The sequence below is a fragment of the Alexandromys fortis genome, unplaced genomic scaffold, assembly GCF_014885135.2.
Source record: "Alexandromys fortis isolate MF-2015 unplaced genomic scaffold, M_Fortis_MF-2015_v1.1 scaffold_1, whole genome shotgun sequence".
Lineage (NCBI taxonomy): Eukaryota > Metazoa > Chordata > Mammalia > Rodentia > Cricetidae > Alexandromys > Alexandromys fortis.
Genome location: NW_026067927.1, coordinates 15,658,446 through 15,680,608, shown reverse-complemented (window position 1 = coordinate 15,680,608; position 22,163 = coordinate 15,658,446). Strand labels below are relative to the sequence as shown.

At 46.9% G+C, this 22,163-nt stretch overlaps 1 protein-coding gene across 10 annotated transcripts in view; it reads left to right on the top strand.

Moving 5' to 3' along the window:
- Positions 1-22,163, top strand: part of Hydin (HYDIN axonemal central pair apparatus protein) — a 326,725-nt gene that overhangs the window by 177,328 nt on the left and 127,234 nt on the right. The window lies entirely within an intron of this gene.

Here is a 22,163-nt window from a genome sequence, read left to right as displayed (position 1 = left end):
GTGAAAACCCTGTCACCACCAAAGTTAAGAAGGAATATTCAAAAGTTTGTTTTCTCTCGGGATCTAGTGGCTAGCACTCTAAAAGTCTGTCAGTAAAAATAAAGTCGTTGCAGAGTTTTTAACTGATCACTTCACGTGGTAAGAGCACGTCACGTGAAATCTATCGTCTCAAACAATGTCAACAGGCGTGATGCTCTATACAGGCTTCCAGAGCATCACCATTTCCTATCTAACTGAAACTGTTGTTACCCGTTCTCCTCTTCCCCAAACTTAGGCGATCACCCCTCCGCTCTTTGATTTATGAATCTGATTATTTTAGATAAATCATAGGTGGCTATTATAAAAGAAGCAATGACACTGTTAATAAGATCTGGGTAAAGTGGAATGCTGGACACTGTTACTAGGAAGAGAAGATGATGTTGTCTGTGGGAAACAGTATAGAGATGCTGAAGGCAGCTGAAAGTTGGCTCAGGGATGTGGCTGAGAGATAAGCATTGCGTCCTCACGTTTTACACATGTTGTCACATACGGCAGAATTTCCATCCATACAAGCTGAATGATCTGCTGTATGTAAATGCTCCATCCTGTTTACACATTTGTGTTGGCATTTGGGTTGTTTGAAAGGCTTATCTTTGGGGGATAATGCTGCAAGGAACAGACCGCTTTCAGATCCTGCTTTTCGTCCTGCAGATAAACACCCTAGAGTGAGATTACCGGATCAGATGGTGGTTTTATTTACTTACTCTTACTGCTGGGGACGGAACCCAGAGTTCAGTGTGTGCTAGACAAGCACAGAGCTACTTCCCCAGGTCTGTTTTAATTTGAGAAGCCTCTGTGCTCAGTCCCACAGCAACTGCCCCATTGTGCGTCCTGGCAACAGCAGGCTTGCCTCACCAGACTAAGGCTTCTCTAACAGCTGGGAGGGGACCACCCGCTCAGGCTGTGATGTGCATTTCTGCGATGATTGGTGATGCTGAAGGATTTTAATGTCACTGCTCACAATGTGTACATTTTTGGAGAGATGTCTATTCAAACCCTTAACCCATTTTTTAAATGGGCCCATTAGTTTGGGGCTTTGGGGATTTGGTTTGGCTGCTGGATTGTAGGAATTGCTTACTAGTTTTGGAAATTAGCCCCTCCTCGGTTGTACAGCTGATGAATAGTTGTTCAGCCTTTTCACTCTGTCGGTCTTTTCTTTTTGAGTTTGATGCCCCCACTTACTTTTGTCTTTGTTTCATCAGCTACAGAGTTTTCTGTGTGCATGTGTACATGTCCATGTGTCGGCCGCTCCATGTGTGTGTGTACAGGTATGCATCTGCATGTGTGCACTTATGTGCACACGCATGTGGAAGCAGAGGACAGCCTGGGCGTTGTTCTTCAGGCACCAGCCACCATGGCTTTTTAAATTAATGTGAAATTTTAAAAGTTAGCTTCTAAGGAAAGGGAGAACTAATTATATTATAATCTCAACAAAATATTGGCAATGAATAACCATGGGAAAATATGTGATTGCGTGACATTTTATAGTCAAAAGAATTAGCTACCAGTAGGTCTCAGTATGGCATTTTGATACATACTTCGCTGTGATTGCTTCTTCTTCCCGATGGCCCCCCATCTCTCTGCCTTCCTTTCCCACTGGACTCCCCACCTTCGCTTTGCTCTGTTTGTGTTCTCCACCTCCCTCCCCTAAAGCCTCTAATTATTCCATTCTCATTCCTCCCTTTCTGGGCTCTGAACTGCAGAGCCACCTCTCCTGCCCTATCAAAGTAGTTTGAATTTGTATTTCCCTAACAGATGAAAGTTTGGAGCACTATTTAACATACTTATTGGCCATTGGCATTTCTTCTTTAGAACACTATCTCTTCAGGTCATTGTCCCATTTATTGCTTGGCAACTTTGTTTCTCTGGTGTTTAATCTTTTTCAGTTTTTCCTATATTCTAGATATTAACCCTTGTCTGAGACATGGCTGCCACAGAACGTCTCCAGTTCTGTCTACTTAGTCTGTAATGGTTTGGTTGGTTGTTGCATTGGAGGGGGATGTTGCTACACAGAAGAGTTTTCTGTCAATTCTTGGAGTGAGTTCCTGTGCTATTAGGTGTCCGTTCAGAAATGTGTTGCCTATAGGTGTGTCCTGCCGTGTTCTCCTTCTACCGTTCCAGTGCTGCAAGTTTTTAATTGACCTCTGTGACCCAGCTGGAGTGATTTATGTACCGGGTGAGAGCTATGGGTCTAATTTCATCCTTCTGATGGTATCTGTGGTTTTTGTGGCAGATTCTCTCACTATACTGGAGCTCGTCTGACAGGCCAGTGAGCCTCTTAACCTTCCATATGCTAGGCTAACGAGCACATGCTACCATACCAGACTTTCTCTGTGGGTTCTGGTGATCAAACTCAGTCTTCATGCTTGTATGGCAAACTCTTTACTAACTGAACTTTGCTCCCCCTACCCCTACCATTTGGGGTTTCATTTTATTTACTTTAAGGGTGAGGTGAATGCCATGGCATGCATGTGGAGGTCAGGGTACACTTATAGGAACTTAGGCTCTCCTGTGTGAGGCCCAGGATAAAATTCAGGTCATCAGGCTTGGTAGCAGGTGCCTTTGCCTGATGAACCGTCTCCCTGGCCTCTAGAGTTTCCCCACAAGCATTTCAAACCCAAAGTATGGCCTACATACATTGAGTGTTCGTATTTCTTGTTCTGAATATTTAGACGGATTTCTGTTCTGGTCCATATATGTATCTAGACACAACAGAGCTAGAAAATCATGGGTGATGGTGAGGACCTCACTTTCTGCTTAGTCCATGACCGGGACTGACAGAGTAATGTCTACTTCCTTCCTGCATGTTTTGACAGCCCGGTGTCGAGCTGTGGATGGTGTGCAGCCTCTTTAACTGAGGAGACCTCTTATTATGTCCTTAGTGGCTTGTCAGTGCTTCCAGTACATAATCCGCGTCTTACATGTGACAACGGCCCTTTTCTTGCCTCTGCTCGTTACCATGGTAACAAAGGCTCGCTCTGAATGCCTTCTGTAGACATCTAGCAATGACCCAGTGTCTCATTGAAGCTGGCAGCCCATTCCTGGGCCTGGGCCTGAGCCTTGGAGCCTGCTCATTAAATGCCATGGACTGTTTGGGCTTGGAACAAAATTCTGTAGATGAACATTTAAAATAATTATGGAAAAATCAGCCAACCTGACCTAATACACTTTGAATACCAGATTTTGTGAAAGTATTCTGATGTAACACAGCTAAATGAGCTTCTTCCATCTGGGAGCAAGGGCACGCTTTATTTATTTTTTACTTTTTGAGAGGCTCTTTCCATAATTAAAATAATGACATTTTTAAAATGCACTTGGCCAATGCTGACTATGATACATTGAATTTTTCATCGATTCAAACATCTATCAAAACATTTTTCTTTCTTTCTGCAGTATCTTCCTTTATCTTGATAGTGAGTCTCTCTTTAAATTCAAAGAGTCATTTGGCCAGGGTTGATAAGGAGCTCAGCTTTACACCAGGGACGCGAACGTGGACAAGACATGAGCCTCCCCGAGGCTAGAGGGGGAAGCAGGTGTGGAAACCATGGAGGACATACTGTGGTGACACGTTCAGAGATGTCACGTCCACATGTCCTAGAGCAGAAGTGGAGGGGGATTCCAAGTCATAGGCACTGGGTATGGATGTAAGCTGGACTTTTAAATCACAGAAACCCACACCTTGTGTTGAAATATGAACGTTGGACAGAACTCAAAAGGCAGAGCCAGAACCAGTCTAGCCCTAGCCTGGCTTAAGGCAGATTCCTGTAACACCATCACCACGGATGACCTATCTGCCCTTCCCTCTGCTCGCCACCGTCACATGTTGACCGCATTCGAAGGTAAGCGTTTCCCAGTCTCCAAATGGCTACAGGCATTCCAGACTCTGAATGCCTAGGGAAGATTCATTCTGGTCAGACTGATTTAATCACACTTCCTGTGCCTGCCCCAAACCAGGAAGGTGATGTGCTTGTCGCGTTGTCATGGCCACGTGCCTCACACCAAGGGCTGCTGGTAGTGACTGTGGACCCCTGAGGTCGAGGAAGCTGAGATAGGACGGATCCCTAAACAAAACCGGCTTAGGGAGAGCCTGGGTTTGGGGATGGGGCAGAAGGTGGAGCAGCATGGCGAGGGCTTGGCTCTCCTTGGATGAGAAGAGAGAACAGAGAATGCACCTTCAGAGGTGCACTGGCAGCTGTGTGCAGCGCCCGGTGCTCCCCATGGAGTGGAAACTGTCGTTATCATTCCTTCTTGACTGGCAGCTTCCATAGTCCCTTGCTATTCTTCCTGCCCCTCCACCCTCCCTTCTCAGCTCTGCCAATAGTCGCTTCAGGGGAGTAAGATCCCCTCCTCTCAGTCGTCCATTCTCGCTGTAGCTTCAGCCTCTTCTACTGCTGACTCTGGTCCCCTCTGCTTCAGCTCTAAGTTCAGGGCGCTCTTGATGTCTTCTCTCGGCTGTCTCCCAAAGGACCTGTGTCCAACATGCTGCACAGTAATTCTTGTCCACCCCCACCCCTGTGTCTTCCTTCCTAACCCTCCCTCTCCTCCTTGTCCCAGTGAGTGGCATCACTATTCCCCAGGGAAGGGCCAGAATTCTTCTTCATCCAAACCCCGCCCACTACAGCAAACCCACCTGTGCTACCTTATAAAAACCTCTTGTTGGTTTCTACTGCTCGGACTCTATTTTATTCACCATCACCTGTGACGTGGGTGGTTGTGACAGCCTTTACCGGGTCCCCTGCTGCCACACGAGCACCACAGTCTCATTCTATTCGGGGTCCCAGTGAGGAGACTGTGTCCCCACCATCACCACCCCAGCTTAAATCTGTGATGACTCAAGTCACTCGTGCCCTTCAGAATCAAGTAAAGATGCTTGGGATGATTAGCCTTAGCCTGAGCTTACCCAGAGTCCCTCCTAGATGGTTTTCCTCCCTGTATACACCACAGTAACAACTTCTGTTTATTTAATGTGCCAGCTTCTGCCCCACCCAGAGATGCTCCTGTCCAGCCACCCCCTCTTTGCCAAAAGCTCTTCCCCACTCTGCCCTGGCTTCCTCCTGGTCCATCCTCAAGACTTAGCTTCCGTGTTCTTCCTCAGGAAGCCTCCTCTGAGACTCCTGCCAGGTCAGAGTCCATGCCATGAGCACCGGTACGTCCACTTTCCCAGTGGATGTCACGCCTGTACGTATAGCTCAGCATCCATCCTCCCAGTGGGCTTAATCCCCACAAAGCTGGCAAGTACATCCTTCCTGTTGTCCCTGGAGCTCCCAAGCCTGGTTCTTCCCTTAGCTAATCAACACCCCTTCCTGGGTCACTGCAGAGAGAAGAAGGTGGTTTTTCATACCTTGTTTAAGGATTTCTTTCTGTCAGCTTCCCTGGCCCCTGCTAAATAGAAAAGCTTATGGCATGAATGTCACATATAACAGAACCAAAAATGCCACCTGCCCTCCGGAAAGTCTCTGTGCACACCGCCAGAAAAAAAAGAAAGAAAAACCCCACTGGCTAAAGGTCACTTATCAGACATATCAACACTAGCCTTTCCTTTCCAATTAGAATTCTTCTGAGTTCTGCGGCTGTGAGAGGAATGAATTCTTTTTCTTGTTTGGGCAGGTATGAAGATGCCAAGACAGCTGCAGGGTGTATAGATTTTGTGTGTGTGTGTGTGTGTGTGTGTGTGTGTGTGTGTGTGTGTGTGTGTGATTTTGTAGGCAGTTCTTATTCGCTTAAAGCACATATGCTGTTTGGGAATACATTTCCTTCTAAGTTAGTCCTCATGTCACATATAAGAACAAAGAAAAAGAGGTGTGGTACAGAAGTTTAGTGGGTAAAAGCATTTGCCAAGCAAGCCTGATGACCTCCAGATCCCATGGAGGCAGGAGAGAACCAAGTCCTAAAAGTTAGCCTCTGACTTCGACAATTGCACACATACACACACACACACACACACACACACACACACACACACACACCATCATGATCATGGTGATGCTTCTAAGTAAAATAGATATGGATTCTCAGAATCAGGAAATACCCACCACTGCCTCAGCCACACGCTGATCCACGTGAGCCAGGGCCCGTGACAGTATTCTAGACCTGCATGTGAAGTAGTCCATCACACATGTAAATGTAATAAAGAAAGATATTGACAAGGCCTGGGGCCTGCTGCCATCGTCACTGTAGGGATGTGTCTTCCATTGGGTGTGTCTCCTCTGCCTCTCTGAACAGCTTGACAAGAATGAGATGCTTCAGTGGACATATAAGAAAGGATCAAGGAGGTGCCTATCCTTGAATTATCCTTCACTTCAAACGAGAGATGTAGACACCAGGGAGTCATAACCTGAAGTACCATGCTACCTGGCCTCACAGCCACAAAGCTGAGCCAGCACTAACACTCGAGCATGGGGCCTGAGTAGTCTCCACAGACCACTCGGGCTTTTCATTTTCAAATTAGATTATGAATAAATCAAATATGAGAGCCTAAGGGAACCGAGCGCTGCAGCACCAGAACACATTGTTTTCACGTTGAGTCGTCGGGGTGAGCAAGGTAATTGGTAAAAGGTAATTGGGAGAGGAGGTAGAAGGTCTGTGGTGAGAGGACAGGAGAGGAGAGGAGAGGAGAGGAGAGGAGAGGAGAGGAGAGGAGAGGAGAGGAGAGGAGAGGAGAGGGGAGGGGAGGGGAGGGGAGAGGAGGGGAGGGAAGGAGAGCGGAAGTCTGATTCTCTGGATGTTTCCTCTGTCTTCATCATCCTTTGATTTATTTTGCTTGAAAAATAGAACTTTTCCAAAATGTACTGAATTCATGGTATTTGGGGTCCAGAGCTATAGAACCAGACAAAGCCAACTTGAGTCCAGGTCCTGTCCTTCTAACCCGTGTAACCCTGTGTTCTGAATTCTTAGCCTGTGTAATGGGGGTAATTTCAAATCCTAATGGAAAGCTAATGTTTTCCATAAAATACACACGTCTCTAAGACACACTGAGCTCTCCCGCCTTAGTAGCTGTTTTTAGGCCCCAGTAAGGCCCCTTCTACTCTCCTATGGCCCTTAGCAAGTGCAACCTTCCTCACAGAATCCTGAAGTATTGGAGGCAAGGAATCCTCAGGCACCAAGATGATAGACCCAGAAACTCTTTATCTCTTGGAAAAATATAGAAAATCCTCTTCTTATACCAGGCTGTATTCATCAAGGCCAAAGCAGGGTCTACTGATTTCCTCGTTGCTCTGACAAAAGCAGCGTGAGAAGGAAGGGTTGATTGTGACTCTCAGTTTGAGGGGACACGGTCCGGTCCGTCACGACGAGGCATGTGAAGCTGCAGGTCACATGACATCTTCAGTCACGAATCAGAGAGATGAATGCTGGTGTTAAGTGAGGCTTTTCATTCTCCTCCTTTTATTCTGTCTGGAACCCTAGCCCAAAGGACTGTACCACACTGTGGGTCTCCCCTCCTCAGTTAAACTCCTCTGGAACTATCCTTGCAAACATACCCAGAGATGTGTGTCCTTAGATGATCCTAAAGCCAGTGAAGTTGGCAATGAAGATTAGCCACCACTACAAGATGAAACATCATACCACTTCTCAACATGACACCCAAATGTCTTACTTTAAATCATAACACCCCATCCCTGGAGACCAAAGTCTCATCTCATGATGCAAAGTATCTTTAGTCAAATTGCTAAAGTCCCCAGCTTTAATTCAATACTTCCAACACTGTTCTAAAGTTCAAAGTCCAAAATCTCTTCTGAGATTCAAGACAAACTCTTGTCAGCCCATGCTATAAAATTTTAAAATATGTTACATGCATCCAAGATACAATAGCATTTAATAAACATCCCCATTCACAAGGGGGAGAGAATACCAAGAGGATACCAAGGAAAGATTGGCCCAAAATAAGACCGAAACACAGCAAAGCAAATGACAACACGTCTAACATCTGGAGCTTTTGGTGATGTCTTCTGACTTGCAGTGGGCTTGGGCAATTGTCTAGTTTGCTGACTGCAGTATATGTAGACACCTTAGGCCAGCTCTACTCTGTGCCTTCAGTTTCCTTGACAGATACCCCATAGTGCTGCCTTCTCTACCATCCTGGGGTCTACATTGCAACTTGGCCTTCACTTCAAATATGGCCCCTCAGGGCCTTCTTTCAGAGAATCCAAGTATATCACACATTCCTAGACTCAGTGTTTTTTTTTTTTTTTTTGAACCATTGGCTCAAGATTCCTGAGACCCTGTAACTCCTGAATTTGACATGCCTAAAAAATCATCCCAAGAAGTTGAAGCTACCAAGTACTGCTGCCAGCTTGAGATATCACCTGGCCTCCTACCGTATCTACAATGGCTCTGTACACCTTGGTGACTGAAATTGGGAAACGGCTTTCATGGGTGGTGGTTTTAGAGTAGGGAATCCCTTCCGTTCAAAGTTCAGCCACTTTCCGTTAAGATGAATTTGTGTTTTCACAAGTTAGAGCTTCCAGCGGGTAAGGATCTGGCTTTCACTGGGCACCTTTCTTATTCTCTAGGGCAGAGTGCATTAATCTCTTTAAACTTACAGCGGCTCTCACAAACACCCATGGTGCCTGCAACTTTAAGCTTCGTCGTGTCCTGTTCCTTATCAAACATTTTTGATCTGTCTGCTCTCTGTCACTGTTGCTCTGACTAAGATGGATGAGCAGTGACTGCCACAGCCTGGATGCTGTGCACTGTTGGAATTTTCTCCACCAAACCATGTCATCCAGGTTTTAATTCAGCTTCGCTCACAATTTAAGGACATAGGCAAAATATAGCCAGATTCCTTGCCAGAATACAGCAATATTCTTATAACCCAGCTGATAATAGAAACCGTGCTTCCCTTTGAAACCTCATGAACACAGTCTTTACACTCTGATCTTCTAACCGCCCACCAGAATCCCTCATTATACCATGCTTATAGCATTCCAGGGATTCTTTATCTCACAGAACCAAATGTATCCACATTCCCCCACAAGCTAGTTCCAAAGTCCTAAAACCTACATGGTCAGATTTATCACATCAACAACCCTATTCATAGTACCAGTTTCTATTCTAATTGCTTTTCTTGTTGCTATTACATAATACCTCACACACAAAAAAAAAACAATTTGATTGAGGAAGAGTTCATTTTAGCTCACAGTTTGAGGGGATACAGTCAGTCCATCATGGTAGAGAAAGTATAGTAAGCAGAAGCCCAAGGTGGTGAGTCACATTGCATCCAAAATCAGAAGTAAATTCTGGTACCAATTTTACCTTATCCTTTTCCACCTTCTAAAAATTTACATTTATTTCTTGCGTGCATGTATATGTGCATAAACTTATACATATCTGGATAAGCACATGTCATGAAGAATGCATATGGAAATCAGAAAAAAAAACTTATAGGAAGCATTCTCTCTTTCTACCATGTGGATTCCAAGAAGCAGACTCAAGTCGTCAGGCTGGGAGGCAAACACATTTATCGGCTGAGCCATCTTGCTGTCCTCCCTTTTTCCTATGTATTCAGTCCTTTTTATTCAGGTGATGATACTCACATTCAAGATGAGTTTTTCCTCCTTGGGAAAATAGGAACACTTTCCCTAGCAGACTTGGAAGCGTGTCTCCTAGGCAATTCTAAAAGTCAAGGAAAATTCTCCATCACACCAGGCCTTATCCAAAAATACAGGTAGGTCCTAGCCAGTGTGTGGCTTCCTTGACCTCCCTGACCTTCTTCTAATTAGTTAAATGAGCCAGATCCATAATTAGAAGCAGTTCCTTGGTCTGTTCAAGGGCCCAATAAAGCTTTATTGACTCCCTAGGCTTCAGCTGCCCCAAAGCAATTCATTGTGCTTGTTAAGCATCAATTGAAGTCAGACTTGCACTTGGTCCCTGCATCAATGGATGCTCTGTTTGGAATGGAGTGGTGAGATGCTAAGCACCGAACCCAGGCCTTGTGTGTGGTGAAGACAAGCTGGATCACTGAGCTACCTACCCCTCCAGCCCTACTTGGCCCATATGACCTTAGGCAGTGACTGGTTTTCCCCAAGTCTCAGCTGTTTTGAGTAAACTGAGATGAGAACTGAGGCAGCAGGCATCCAGGGTACTTTCAGCACAGTGTCTGTCCCCCTCATAAACATCCACCAAAAAAGAGCCGTTAGCAGACTCATCTTTACAGAAGACAAGAAGGGCACCTTTGTCATGTTGCTACCGAGCCACATATGAGAAGTGGTATCCCAGAGGCAGCTCTGAGATCTTTTCCCCTGAAATCAATCTGAGACCATTCTGGGACACAAGGAGGCCCTGTTTGGTGGGAGGCTGCAGGGACCTCTTGCTGACTTCAGCGCCCCTCCCTCTCATCAGTGGCACCTCTGAGGACCCTTTAAACTTCTGCAAGCATGGATACTCTTTTTGACCTCATAGAGAATAGTTTGGATTGGATACATCAATAAACAGCCAGCCTGAGGAACTAGGAAGGTAGCTCTGAGGAGGGACGAATGGTCCCACAGGGGAAGCAGGATAGTGGCCATCTTGTCTTGGGCAACACTTGAGGCTGGTGTTTATGCCTTTCCAGCCCCTTCTCCTGGCAAATTCTTTGCTGGCTTCTTTCTAAAGCAGGATGATAGAATTTGAAATCCAGAGATGAATCCAATGGGAATAGGGGCTGTAATCTCCCCGCTAGGAGAAGAATATATTCTTCTCCTATTACTGCCTTAGAAGATCGCAAATTGGTTGGATATGGAAGAATAAGGCAGTTGAGCAGGGAAGGGAAAGATGGATGCCAGGACGAAGAGAACAAAGATGTCCCCATAATGACTGACAGGACCCATTGTGTTTCCCTTACTGGTCCTGTGCCACGTGGACGTCTAGTTCTAAAATTAGATGCCACCTGCTCGGAAGGGTACTTAAGGGGCCAGACCACTTCACCAGTGTTCTGGAGATATGACAAGCCAGAGGCCCTTCTGACCCTGGGAAAGCAAGTAGCCGTGAGACACCATCCCCAGCACAGCTCTGTCACCATGGAGCCCTGGGAACTGCTAAGGCACCGTCATATTTTCTGAGTTCTGCAGTTTTGATCTTTCCTATGAAGTACAGCATGTCTGCTTCTGAGGTCATAAGGCATGACCACCAGTCCAGTGGAAATGAATTCACATCTTTACTATGAGAAAAAGCTCTTTTAACAGCTTTTCAGAGCCCAGAGAAAATGTCTTGAGTCAGAAATATTTCCTGTAGACAGCTGCATGAAGTCAGACCCTCAATATGGTGATATTAGGAGCAGTGAGAGGAAGGTTCCAGAAGGTTTCTGACCAAGAGCAATAAATAGAACTGAGTGCTTCTCATGTACTAAACAACATGTGCAACATGTCCTGCAGCAGCCCTGGGGCGTCAGAATGAATGTCCCCCCCAACACTGAGGCCACCATGGAAGATGCAACTGACCACAAAGCCCTGGCCTTAAACATTATCTCCTACTGACACAGCCCAGTTCCGTCTGCATATTTCATTACAGTATCTACTCTTCATTTAAATAGGCCTTCTGTGGAGACTCTGCTCAGACGTTGTACCATGTGCTGTGTGAATACAAAGATAGACTCATCCTGGTCTACGCATAGACAAGCATGGAAGACACACACATGACCCCGTTAAAGATGCTGTGGTAGAATCCCCTCTTCCAATCAGGCTTGCTTACAAGAAGCTTATTTAGAAAGAATTATTGCTGGGGGTTTTAAACAATAAAACCCAAGTAACACAGACAAGTCACCAAAATAAGAGCATTGGGATGGGAGGGGGTTAGGAGGAAGGGGAAAGGCTGGGAGAGGAGGGAAGGAAGGGGCAGGGAGAAAGAGAGAGAGATTAGGTAGGAAACAGTCTTTGTCTGTGTAGACAGAGATCCTAGAAACCCAGAGTTACAGTTTGCTCCGCGGTCTGAGATCACTTTGTTCTCCACTCTGCACATCACAGACATCACTCAGTGTAGGAACCTGTGAGGACACCAGGGTGGGAGGGCAGATTTGACATCCTGAGGGACAAATGCCCTAGGAAAGGGCACAGCCAAGGTCAGTGCCTGGGGCTACAGCCCAAGGAAAGAAGTCAGTGAAAATGCCAGACCGTGAGAAGGGGGGTCATCCAAGAATAGCGCTAGGAAGAAAGTTCTGTGCCTGGAAAGATGGCGACAGAGCACCACAGTGACACGGCTACTGTAGAAAAGAGAGGCCCCAGCGGGAGGCATGGTGACCAGGCTGGCGACAGGATCATTACCCATGGTGCATGTGAGTAATTTTTAGCCAGATCTGTAAATCTCTACCATTTGTATAGCTTAGCTCCTCGTGACCCAGTTCAGCCTCATGGTCTGTGTCTTCATTTAAGAACTTCTGGAAGGAACAGAAAATGGCAACAATAAAGACCAAGTCTGAGTCCTGCTCAGTCCCCCTGAAGGCATGAAAGAAGCTTGGTGTTCTGTGACTACCCCTCCCTCAGCCGTGGTCCTTAATAAGTTGGCAGAGGGGGATCTAGGAGAATCGGGATAATGCGCTTGCTTGCGCTAACAATCGAGTCTCCTTGGAAGATCAAGATTAGAATGTCTACTTAAAGGAGGAAAACTTAGAGGCTGAGAAGTAGACCCAGTAAGAGAAACAGAAGAAAGCAGCCACAGGAATCAAGAAGGGACTTCTCAGGGAACAGAAGACAAAGGGGGGGAACACTTCCATTTTCTGTATTATGTTGGGCCAAAATAGCAATTTCGTTGTTGTCTTGCTTTGTTTTAAGGCTTGAATGAGCTGACAGGGTTTCTCACAGAAAAGATTCCACAATCAGTGGCCTCAGCAACAGAACCCTGTTTTCTGTTCTCTCCTAGTTTTGGAGGCAGAAGCTGGAGATGAATGTGCAGCTGAGGTTGGGTTCCTCCTGAGGACCCTGAGGGAAGGATTTGCTTCCTGCTTCTCTTGGCTTGCAGACTGCCAGCTTCCGGGTGTCTTCATGACACCTTCCCACTGCAGGCATGGAAGCAATTTCCCCCTCCCTGGGAACAGTCAAGCCGTGTTGAAACCTACCCAGTGGCTTCATTTTGACTTAGTTGCCTCTAATAAGATGTTGTCTCCAAACCTCTAACAAGATGCTGTTTTGTTTTTTCTGAGTTTCCGTGAATTGGGAGCTTAACGCAAGAATTTCAGGAAAACCCATCTGACTGCCGTCAGTATTTACTTTAAAAACATTAAGCAAAGGAGGAAACCATGGAAAAAATGAGACTGTAGCAACAGAAGCCCATCATCAGGGCAATGAAGGATGTTTAGCTAGAAAGTTCTGTGAGGTAAACCAGGGAGGGGCCGTGAACCATGCTGAAAAGTTTGACTTAGTTTCCAGATGTCACAAGCTACAGGAGGGTTTTCACTAGGAGAGTAGCATGAGCCACCACAGACTAGTCAGCAACAGCTTTACCAATGGAACCGCCCTGGGCTTTCCCAACACCCTCAGCAAAGAACAGTCCCCTGCTGTCTGTAAGGGAGGAAGAATGAGCCCAGGTATAGAGTCTGAAAAGAAATACGGACTTTTAAATTAAGAAAAAAGCATATCAGGGCAGGGAGATGACTCAGCAGGCCAAGGCACTGACCACTGCATAACAACCCAAGTTCGATTCCCTGGAACCCACAAGGAGAGAACCAAAACCCAAAAGTTGTCTTCTGGCCTCCACCTCATATGCTATGACTGGTGGGTGAGCACAGACAGACACGCACGCGCACACATGCACACACATGCACACACATGCACATACACACACATGCACATACACACACAATTTTTAATGTTTTTTAAAAGTCACTAAGCACACAGGTGAGTATAAGACACACTTTTTCATCGACTTTAAAGACTCAGCTTAGTGAAGATGTCATTTTTGCCAAAATGATCTGTACCCACAATGCAGTTTCAGTCAGAATGCTGACAAGTCAATCTGAAATTTTACGTGAAATTGCTAAAGTTTGAGATTAGCCAGGCCCCTTCTAATGTGACAATATATTAGTAATAGGTGTCTTTTGTGCAGAGAGGCAAAGAGAATAGAGAGCCCAGGAACAGAATGATTGATTAGTAAAAACACAACAAAGATGGAATTGTTGAACCAAGAACAGAGGGAAGCTCTTCAGCAACTGTCCTCAGAACGATCTGTTACCCACAAAGGAAAAATCCAAACTACGTTCCTAAAGTTACACCGTAAAGAAAGCAACTTCACAGGGGCTCACAGTTTAAATGCGAAAGTGAAACTAGTTTTAAATTTGAAGATTGAATAGTGATCTCTAAATAATGGAAAATTTCTCAAAACCCAAGACCTCAGTGAAGCTTTTCACAAACGTGGACTTAGATTTGAGAGCTTTTGTTTATCAAAGAGGCACAGGAGGAGCGCCAAGACAAGCCACAAGCTGAGAGAAATCTTTGGCATCGTATTCTCTTTAGACGATTAGAATGCATAATGACAAGTAGCCTTGAAGGAAAAGACGAGTCGAGGTTAGAAAACAGTAAGTTCACGGAAGCCAAAGTAGGAGAGGTCAACCAAGAATGAAGAGATAGACCACCTCCTTAGTGACCTTGACTTCCGGAAGTTGAAGCAACCGGAAGCTGCCACACTGGATAAAATAAGACAGGTCAGGGTGGCAGCTCAGACACGGCTGGCGGAAGTTTAAGTTGATGGTCATTTTGGAGATGATTCTCTCTGCTTGGAGTTTCAGCTGATGTAATCCCACGGCAGAGCAACTGGTCCCCAGTTTTCCTCCAGCATGCTTTCTGGACTGACCTTCCTTCTGGCCAGCCACACCCTCATCTTGCACTAGGTCCCATTCAGGAGCCACACACACACCAGTTTCCCTTCGACCCTCAATTTGTGTGTGGGGGTAGGGGGTATGTATGTATGTATGCGTGTGTGTGTGTGTAAATATAAATATAAATATATAAATATATATACATATTCATGTGGGTGTGTACATGCCTGTGTACATATGGGCCAAAATTCAGTGTCAGATGTTGTCCCCAATCACTCACTCACCATCTAATTTTTTTGAGACAGGGTCTCTCGCTGATCAATTCAGCAAGGCTGGCTGGCCAGAGAGCGTCAGGGACCTGGCTGTCTGTGCGTCCCTCATTACAGACTTGTGCCAGCGTACCTGGCATTTTGCATAGGTGCTGGGCGTCTGAGCTCCCATCTTCGTGCGTGAGGGCAAGAGCAGTACCACCTGGACATCTCCCTAGCCTCTCGTTAGCTCATCTCTTTCCCTCCCAGAGTATGGGAAATGTGCGGAATGTTTTCTCATACCCAGAAAACAGCATCTGCCCCTTTGCAGAGCCAGCCTGCCCATCTGTTCTTCTCTCGGAATAATTTCCTCTGGCTCCTCATAGCGCTACACTCCCTGTCCTTTGCTCTCAGCGTGACAGCACCGTGTCTTAGCCCCTCTCTTTCTCCTCTTCAAGTTAGGCACTGGTTCTCTCACAGGTGGTGGAAGAAAATGGTATAACTAACTGTCCTGTCAATCCCTCAGCCCCAAACCACGTCTCTAACAAGGTCAGTGATGATTGCATCAGCCAGGGAAGCCCTGTCATGTGTGTGTGTGTGTGTGTGTGTGTGTGCACGCTTGCGTGCATGTGTGTACATGTGTGCGTGTGTGCACATATGCATGTGCGTGTGTGTGCGCGCACACGTGCATGTGTGTATATGTTGTGTGTGTGTGCATGTGTGTGTGTAGGCAGTTCACCATTCTCTTCTTAGTGTGAAATCCCATGCTGTATATAAACGCCGTATGTTGCGACACTCCTGTTACACATACACAGTTACTGGTAAATTGAGAAAGACAACAATTGGTCAATCCCTCTTTGGTGTCCCCAGAGCCCTCTGAGAAGCTGCAGGGCTTCCTACAGTCCCTCTCCCAAGGATGTCTCTCCTGCTGTGAAGGTTTCTGACCAAAGAGCCAGATTAGCCTCAGCGCTCGAGAGATCCATAAAACATCTCTCAAATCTGAGCTTCCAGAAGCAAGCCTGTGAGTGAGCGACCCAGGATTTCAAGCAGAGAGTGGTCCCTCAGTCAGGGAGGTCTTTAGCCCATTCTGTATTGAACCTGAACGCAGTCTCCATGTTGGGTCTTGGCTGTCTAGTTCTATTTGTAACCCAGTATACTCTGGTTTCCTGACATGCCAGCTGCTTCCCCACAGATGAATGGAGTCAGGGCATTTTTCATTTCAGGTTTGAGTGTTAGAAAACCTCTTTGTCCTGCTTTCATGGTGCTATAAAGGCCCCCGGTCACCTTGGTACAGGTTCACTCTTTCAAAGCATTTTCTGAGTGTCTTTAGTATCAGCAACAGACATCGGCCTCACAGAGATTCGGTGGGAGCTAAGCTAGCTTCTAAAGAAGCCAGTGGAGAATATCGATGCAGATCCCGTCCCAGGCTGGATTAGGTTTGCTTGGCTCCTTTGGTCATAGGATTCATAAGGAGTTCGTATATCTATGCGTTCATGTTAATTAAAAGTCCCTGAAGTAAGCTACCTCTGTGGGAGCCCAGACACTCAAAGAAACGGAACTTTAAAACTTTGCTATTTTGAAAGTATTTTTCAAGTGCTTTGAAGCTAAACATGAAATTTCACAGTCTACCTGTGAAATCAGCATTCCCTCCCTTCCGAGAGTGTGTAGCAGTGGGGACACCTTCTGGAGCTACGCAGAAGTGGCTGTGTCTCCTAGAACTCCCTTTAGGTAGCTTCAAGGTAGATTGTGTTAACTATCGCCTCCTAGTCCTCTCCTAGCTAAACTCCTGAGACATCTCCCCAAGGGTAAGGCCAGTGCTGCCATCTCTTCCTTAGATGACCAGGGAAGGTTCCAAACAATGCATTGCAAGTTCCTTGTGTGGGGGATTGCAGTGTCTTTTGGCCTGGAAGGCGTGTTTTGTGACTTACCACCAAGACAGTGGCCTGGCATGAAGCGACCCAAGAGCACCCACACCTGTAGCTCAGCAGGGTTGCCAGCAAAGCTGTTGAGAGTTTGAGTTTTGGTTCAGTCTAACACAGCTCAGTAAATTGCTTGCTCTGTTTCGTCATTTGAAAAGCGGTGGGACTTACGGCATCCTGGTGTGGAGATCAAATTGGGCAGTGCTGTTCAGTGGTACCTGGCAGGATGCTGGTGAGCAGTGATGGCTGTGGTTACCTGACACAGGCTCCGCTGATGTATGTACTTTCCCCACCATCTTCCCTGTGGCGTTTTCCTCACCATCATGGGGTCACAGCTTCTCAGCCTTGAAGGCACACTGGAATCATAGCAGGAGCTTCCAGACGGACTGATGCTGAGTAAACCCAATTTCTGCGGTTGTGTCTTAGGCATCGGTCTTTAAAGACCCTGTGGGTGGCCCCAAAGGACAGTCAGTTTGTGTCCAGCCCTAATCCCTGAGGGATTTGAGTTTCAGCTACTCAGTTCTCAGTACCTCCCCCTTGGCACACAATGGCCAGGTGGAAGTGCTGGAAACATGAGGACTGAGCAAGGACTGAGGCAGGCTCTTCTCCCATAGTGGCTGCGTCTGTGGTTGGCTTCCCCCTCTTCATGGGGCCCAGCTAGAATGAATGCCAGCAGGGATGGTTCCAGCAGCCGTATCAGTTTCTGTCATTTGATTTCCCATGTAGGAAGAACTGTGATGTAAAACCACAAATCTAGGCAGTAAATGCTGGAGCGTATGAGAGACTTTGAGTTTAGGAGGCAGAAAAATGTGCCATCGAGTCGTATAGTTCAAAGCAACGGTTTTCATCTGCTCCCTTTAGAAACGGGGGAATCAGTAGATTATGTTAGACGAAGGGAGAGAAGGGGAGGGGGAGGAGGGAGAGAAAGGGAGGGGGAGGAGGGAAAGAAGGGGAGGGGGAGGAGGGAAGAAAAAGAGGAAGGAAGGGAGGGAGAGCTGCTCAAAATGAGAATCAGAAACAAGAGGAAGAAGAGATATTTTAACCCTAAGATATAATGAATATATATTAATCGCCACACCAGCTGGTAAACTAGCTGTTTACATCACATTGTCTAATGCATCGTCATTGGCCAAAGAAGCCAAGAAAGACCAGAGTCAGGGGTGAAAAAAATAGATTCTACCTGATGTTGAAAGGGGGCAGCATTTCCTTGCAAAGATCTGTATATATAGGAATTAGATAAATCACTGAGGTCTTTTTTTTTTTTTTTGGTTTTTCCAGACAGGGTTTTTCTGTATCTTTTGGAGCCTGTCCTGGAACTAGCTCTTGTAGACCAGGCTGGTTTCAAACTCACAGAGATCCGCCTGCCTCTGCCTCCCAAGTGCCGGGATTAAAGGCGTGCGCCACCACCACCCCACTGAGGTCATTTTTACACCATCCAATGCAATGCTTAGAGAAACAAGATCGCATGTGTATGTGTGTGATGTCCCTGTGTGGCCATCTGTGTGTGCACATGGGGAAGCCGGAGTCCAGTTTCAGAGGTCACTCTCCCCCTTATTTTCTGAGGCAGCTTCTCTCCATAAACCCAGAGCTTGTCATTTCAGCTCGAGTGGTTGGCAAGCCCCAGAACCCCACCTGTCTCCTTGCTGCCCTCCATGACCAGTTCGTGTGTGAGTAGGGGTAGGGAACATAACGTGGGTCCTTGGGCTTGCCCAGAAAATACTTTACCCACTGAACTATCTTCCCAGGCCCCAAACAAGACCTTTCTTGCTCTTTCAATACAGGAAATTAGCAAGTCATTTTCCCCTCTGATATCTATGTAAGTGTGGTGTGTGTTAGCATACCCATAAGTATGTAGGCGCATGTGTATTCACAGCCATGTGAAGACCCAAGGTTGACATCAGGAGTCTTCCCTAATCCCTCTCCTCCTCATTTATCCAGGAAGGGTCTCTCAGTTGAACCCATAGTTCACTGGTTTGGTTAACCTACATAGCCAGTTTGCCCAGGGATCCCGTTTCTGCCTTCTGAGGATTGGCCTCCCCACCCACCCACCCGGCATTCACATGGGTGCTGGGGAATCTGGATTCTGGCCCTCGTGCTTGCACAGCGAGCACTCTAGCTGCTGAGCCATCTCCTCAGCCTTGTAGGACTTTGGAATAGAATTCCTCATTCAGTAAATGTTGAGTGAGCATCATCCTGAAACTCGATACAGCATCACGCGCTAGGGAAAGCGGTGGCGGAGACAGGTCTGGCTGCTGAGTAGGTTACAATGTGCCGACTGGGACAGCGTGAATATGACCCCATAACTTGGCCTTGGAGGTCAGGGCTCCCAATGAAAACAGTGAAGCTAAGGCTTAAAGGTTACATAGCTATGAACTGAACACCGGTGCAGAGGGAGAGCGTGTTCCACAGGCCGACAATGAGAAAGCCCTTTCTTGGAACTGAGAGAATTTCACTGAGACCTGGGCAGGTGAGGAGAGTGGAGAATGGGAAGGCTGGGGCAGTAGGGGAAGAGTTTGGCCATGAAGAGCTTTGTCAGAGCATTGTGTACTCAGTTATAGCCACACTCCCATGTCTCTCTCTGACACACCAGCCTTAGGATTGCCGGGAGCCAGGATCTCTCCTCTCTGGAACTGTGAGCTACCGGTATGGTGGGTTACTTATAGGCAGAGGCTGAGATGGTGGCTCTGCAAGTCATGTGTTGAGGGGAAAAGCCTCAGGAGAAACTGTACGAGAGTGAAGGAAGCTAGAGAAAATGGAGGTACCTCAGTCAGTCCCACAGGGCACTCTGGGGAGTGGGTTGAATATCCAGAGTTTGTCCCACTCACAGATGAGGAGGCTGGGCGTCACAACCATAGAGCAGTCCTTTGCCTACCTGTGAGCCCTTCCTACAGGAAGACATAAATGTCTGGAGAAATTCTCGGTGTTGTAAGGCCGTCTCTATCAGGGCAGGTGCTCCCAGAACCCACAGCCCCGGGCAGCGAGCACATCCTCCTAGCAGGGGATCCAGACACGGGCCATCCACGTCCACCTCATCACTTCAGAAAGTAACATGTGCTGGTTCTCCTTGTCCAGCCAGGGAAAGCCCATCTGCAGGCCTTTACATAAGGCCAGAGGCTGCCCTGACCCTCTCTAAGGGACACTTCCAGAACCCAGTGTAATGGACCAGCAGTCACGGTGTGTACTGCGAAGCTCCCTGTCCTGACCACCGTCTCTGCCCACCACCTGGACCTCACTGCCCAGACCTGAGTGGATGTCTGTCACCTCCCATCTACACATAGTTTTCTCCTGAGAACTACACCATGCAGCCGAAGCACAAGCTTGTTCTTGGCTTTTGTTTTGTTATGCTGAGCTTACCGTGCACGGGGCCTGGAAATGAGCGTGGTGGACCTTTCTTACCGTGTGGCACAAAGATTGGTATTGATCCTTACCCACGAGCCTCCTGAGCTTGGCTCGGTGTGGCTCATCAGCCTGTGTTTGATGCTCAGAGGATGCTGTCATGGCCCAAGGGTGTGTCCTCTCCTGCTGTCTTCAGTGATTCTTCTAGAATGGGAGCAATATTGATTTTTCTTGATTGCTGCACACTCTCTTTTAGAAATAATGGAGTCTAATCCTGTGCGAGCCAGCATGGTAGGAAAGCAACCATCTATACCTGAAGGCAAAAAGTCTTTTTTGGGGGGGGGAGAACTATACCGATGCTGGGTTTGGATGGGGGGATAGGTTTTAATAAGTTAAAGCCTCCATTCTGCTAAAAGTCTCATTAGATTAAACTCTTGCTTGTTTCCAAAGAGACCTCTCACTTCCCAGTCAAGGTGTTGTTTTCCCCGGGTGTGCAGACACTCCACAGCTTTGTATTTTTCCTTGACAGGTGTTCCCATATGCTCTCTCTTCAATCTGGAAGACATCCCGGGGGGGAGAGTGCCAATGCAGAATGAGAGAGTGATGTTCTGTGCCCAGTGACCCAGCAGAGGGTCCCCTCAGGCATCTCTGCTGACCTGGGGTGATTTAATAAGGGCTCAGGACTGTCCTTTGCTGCTTTTCACTGTCCCTAGCTGGTGAGGCTGCAGTGTTAACCCCACATTAATTATCGGCTCTGTCCTGAGCTATCACAGCAACTTCCCACCCATGGTGGCTACTCATCACTGGGAGCATCTGGGACAACGTAAGATTAACTCCTGGCCGTACCGGGGACCTGAATCTGCCCAAGGATGGGGCTGAGCGTCTTTATTGTATCAAGTTTCTCGGAGATTTTTTTTTTTTGTACCCACCCAACTGAGAGACTCTGCCAAGAAATCAGAGTCAACTAAAGACATCTGTTCTAGAACAAGCCCAGGGAGAGCTCGGGAAAGATAAGAACATCCTCGATGGGGGGAGGAGAGGGGGGAGCGCAGCCCACTGCTCTCCTGCTGTCATTTAACCACCTGCCCTGCCAGCCAATCGAATGTCCACTGAGCGCAGTCTCTATGGAACAGTTTGTGCAGCAGGGCTGAAAAGACCCTGCCCTCCAGATGCTCGTGGCTCTGGGATGAGCCCAGTTACAGATGGTGCCAGCCCTGGGTTTCCGCACGGGAAAGTAAACTGATCTTCCTCCCTAAAAACAGCAGGCAATGCTGCCTATGCTTGGAGCCTTCATTAGGCAAATAAATAACACTGATTTTTCCCCTGTTGATTTGTGAAATGAATTAAAACTAATATTTCATTTGTAGCAATCATGTTAAACATTCCCTTAAAAAATAGGCCTACTAGTATATATGTAATGTGCTGCCACCATGTAAGCACTGAATGGCTCAAACTGATCTGAACACCAAGTGTAACTGTTTCTCAGTTTCCTTTCATGTTATATGTGCATAGGTCGTATAATCCAGCAGCTCCCCACAAAGGAACTTAAGGAAAAAGAATGAGCCAGTCAGTGTTCCTTACTATAACAAGTGCCTGAGTTGGTCATCTGATAAAGAGGAAGGGCTTGTTTTGGCTCACAGTTTTAGAGGCATCAATTCCATAGTTGGTTGGTCTTCTTTCTTTCGGGCCTGGGACAAAGCAATACATCATGGTGGGATATAAGGCAGACTAAAACCATTCACCTCATCGTGAGCCATAGAGCCAAGGGAGGAGGGAGAGAGCTTCCTTCTGTCATCAGCCCCTCTAGTGGTATATCCTCAGTGACCAAGGGCCCTCTAGGTCTTGCCTCCCAAAACTTCCACCACCTATGAGTAGCACCAAGCCACAGACCAAGCCTTAACA